Source organism: Malaya genurostris, chromosome 2 (assembly GCF_030247185.1).
Source record: "Malaya genurostris strain Urasoe2022 chromosome 2, Malgen_1.1, whole genome shotgun sequence".
NCBI classification, from domain to species: Eukaryota; Metazoa; Arthropoda; class Insecta; order Diptera; family Culicidae; genus Malaya; species Malaya genurostris.
The window spans coordinates 75,547,064-75,550,965 of record NC_080571.1 but is presented as its reverse complement, the minus strand read 5'-3'; the positions used below and the strand labels follow the sequence as shown (position 1 = coordinate 75,550,965).

General features: G+C 41.2%; 1 long non-coding RNA gene across 1 annotated transcript; it reads right to left on the bottom strand.

Moving 5' to 3' along the window:
- Nucleotides 1-235: 235 nt before the first annotated feature.
- LOC131432616 (uncharacterized) lies at nucleotides 236-2,633 on the bottom strand. The gene is made up of 2 exons (XR_009229918.1): nucleotides 2,271-2,633; nucleotides 236-1,620 (listed from the first exon to the last, which is right to left on the bottom strand). It is a non-coding gene; the product is annotated as an uncharacterized LOC131432616 (long non-coding RNA).
- Between the last annotated feature and the right edge of the window lie 1,269 nt (nucleotides 2,634-3,902).

Here is a 3,902-nt window from a genome sequence, read left to right as displayed (position 1 = left end):
TTGCTGAGCAGCTACTAAGGGTCCTAATGCCGATCGGGTTGACTCCTCGGTGTCCCACGTCTCGCTTCGTTTATTATCAGTGATGGCTCTTTGAACCAGATTCTACTGTTCACTTTAGGAATTTTCACTGACACTTTTAACTATATACTCTTCCCACACGCGAGACGGTCCCTATTCGGGCGCCAGTTACGAAATCGAGTCCTAGGATTTCTTTTTAAAACATGTTCATTCAAGCTTAAGGCTAAATCAAGACTGACTTTTATTCCGATAAATCAAACCATCAATACCCTAGCTGCCGTGCGTTCTGCACACGTTGTCACAATTAGCAACATGCCGAAATGTATACCGTGTTCTGCGTCAGCACATAATGTGCTCTGCTGCCTGGTTACTGCTGAGGTGTCGTCGGCTGCAAGTCCGGGTAGCAAGGTCGTTAACTTGCGCAAAAATTCTACTGTTTCTGGTAGCGTTTTTTCGTATTGTTCCATTTTGATAGTAGGTTGTCCAGTTCGATTACCTTCGTAACAATATCCAGCGTGCTTGACCCTTCTAGTAAGATTTTTAGAAGCATTTCCTGTTTCTGCTTTGTTATTCTAATTCTATTTTGGATAATTGCCTCCATACTATTTAATTTTTTTCTCAGTTAGTATTGATTCTTTCACAACATCCGTGAAATTAATATGATTCGTAATATCCTTTTTAAGAATTCGTTTTGGGCGTACATTTCCATTGTTTTTTATCTATATTGATTAATGACCTGTTGACCAGGTCGTATATTGAACTGATACTTCCGGTCTGTTCGTAGACGGCTCCTTTTAGCCTTTCCTCGTTACCTCGTAGTTTGTCGAGCTTCGACTCTGAGTCCATGAGCCCTATTGTACTCCATATGCTTCGTCGCTTCCTCGGAGAATATTACGTCTTTATTAAATCACCCTGTTTTGTAGTTTGCCGTTTTCTACATCTAACATTTTCCTTATAGCTTCAATTGCGCTTTCGTTCAGTGTTTGTGTCATTGCTTCGCAGACTTTCGTGTATTCTTCGATTATATTCCCTATACTGTATCTTTTAGTATCAATCTGCTTTAAGTCTAGACTCACCCTAATATTGAATTTTCCCGTGAAAATTTTTGCGTCGTCCAGTTCTTCTAATAAAAGTTTTGGTAGTGCGCCATTAAGTGGTAATTGTGTCTCACCATTTTGTTTTGATCGGTCTCCGATATGAAATATCCTAATCCCATTATTCAAGCAGCAGACGTCGCCGAACGTCTGCTGCATCTTCATACGGGACGTGGAAGTCCCGAGTCCAGGGTCTCCCACAATGAACGAAGCGACAAAGGCGCCCCAACACCCCCACGCGTTGGGGGAGGAAAAACATCATGATTCGGTCCTAGGATCAATCTCATGAGATCGTGGTCTTCAGCAGTTACAGGCCCCGACAGCGAAGCTAGGCACCAATGTCGGCGCACCCAAGCCGCTACCTCGGAAAGTAACTCTCGCCTGGAGTAACCAATGCCCCCTGTGAGGTAATGCCAAAAAAGTAGGTCTTAAAACCTAGTCGTTGCTATGGCTGAGGAAGCGGCGGTTCCTGGGCACCAAAATCCACCCACCGCCTAAGATGAGGCAGCTATAAAAAAGAGGAAATTTTTTTTTATTAGCAAAGAAAAACATAAGCTAGGATGGACTTGATAGGGTCGGGGATCCTGAATAGGTCCTTTTGGTTAACCGTGGATATTGGTGGAGGATAAAAAGTATCCTGTGTGGAGTTATTGTTATCTATTTTAGTGTTCACCGTGGCTAACATGTTCCCATATTGCGTTTGTTTAGCAGTCATCGTGTTAATTGATTGCGTTAATGCGTTCATTTGGCTAGCGAGTTGTTGCAAAAATTCGCTTTGATCTGTCATTTCAGCCTTTTCTTGTAAGGTAAGGTCTAATGAAAGATCCAATTTTTTTTATTGGAATGTGGGAGTTTTGTTCTGAGTTCTCGCTATCGTCACTGTGTTCGTCGTCGCTATTAATCAGTCGATTCGCGAACAGGACTTCTGCTAGACTTTTACTCATGTAGTGTAAATAAGTAGAATGAAAACAGCGTCTATCTGGTAGTGAGTTGTAATCGGAGAAAGGGAGAGAGGTAAATAAATAACGCCTATCTGGTAGCACGAGATTTTCTTGGACCTATCTGGTAGTACGCTTTCAAAAAGAGTTTGGCCTATTTTCTAGTGCACAGAATCTTCTCGCAAATAACTAATTAAATGATTAACGTGTAGTTACTCACTGTGTTGCCGTGTCCTGTTCGGCTGATGTTGCTGGTTGTTCAGATGGTTACACACGGGGGGGTTCTTAACTCGACGTACACACTTTCGAGACGTTGATGCTTCCGTGGAATCACTTAAGGTATAAGAGTTCACTTTATACACCAGTCCACTGTTATCGCATGTAAAACCACTCAGCCGGATTCCCGGACGGCTGCGCCAATTAAGTTCTTAGTTCACGGGAGTGAGTTTTAAAAAAAACACTTAGCTTATTATTATCTTTAAAATTAAACCTTCCTTGTACACTTCTGATTAAAGACTAAGTTAGAACTACCTAGGCTATCTGCCGCTAACCTAACCTGTTGGGACCAAGGGTGCTGATGATGCAGATAATATGCCTGATGTGCTCCGGTCTCTGGTTTCGTTGCTAGCCGGGAAGGTGCTTACGTTGTTTCCTGACTCACGCCGTCTGTTGGCAAGTGCGTGAGATGCTCCATAACTATGTGTCTGTTTTTATTTCATTTCATTCGCGCACCCGTCAAGTGCAATAGCTACCCAACGATATTATTGTCGATATGTACGTGGTTGCATCTGCTGCGTTTGCGCGTTTTGTCAATTTATCGATTATGTGTTTACATTAGCACAGAAAAACCAGAATGAAAACTAGTTACCGTAATCTACCGTCTGTAGAATTAGTGCGATCAAAACTTCACATGCACTCAGTCAAATATTCTAGCGTCAAAAATATGTACCCGAATCCTTCACTTTATTCACTGTATCGTAATAGTCTGTAGTTTATTCAGCTTAATTCTGTCACCGTGTAATAATACTTTTTCGCTGTTATTTTAACTGCCTGCTCGCCGCGTGCAATAAATAAATCCAAACTTTTCCACTCTAAGTATGAAGAATGTAAACTCACCTGAATACAATTTTCTTCATTCTCAATACACTCGCGGTAAAACACGAAAACACAATACCTCCTCTCGAATAGCGTTCCGTATTTAAAAAATGTTCTTTTTCCGCTGTCATCAAATGCAACAACTAACCTGAGCGGCGAGAGGGGTATTCAAATAACGTCGCGAAATGTCATCTATATAATTAACGAAGCGCTTTTCCAATCGCATTTATATTTACTTATTTCTTTGTTTGAATTTACACTATAATACAACAACTTCCCTAAATGTATGTATGTATGTATGTATGTGTGAAGCCACCATCAGTTCAAGGCATTACCAGTGGATGCAGGTAGACTTACAGTAGATCCGAATTTGATTATCAGATAACTTTCATATTACTGCTGTTAAGAAGGCCAAAATGGGCTTTGAGGACCCGGCGCCTTCCAGCAATAACATCCGGCCATATAATGAAAGAATTCGCTGTACCAGCTTAAACCTGCCTGATGGATTGTTTGTTAGAAGGGTGCGTCTTACTCATTTCAGACCTTCTGGGGAAAACACACAGCTTTCCCCTGTGAATCGGGTTGACATTTCACTCCTTCATCCAGTCATTCACTTGTAAGATACCCTGATGCACTCCCATCCCTCTTCCCTTACAATGTACTTGAGCATAGTATTATATAATGTAACATAATACACTTTAATATAATTTCCGGCAGTATAATACAATAAAACACAATATAGTATAAAACGTTGCAA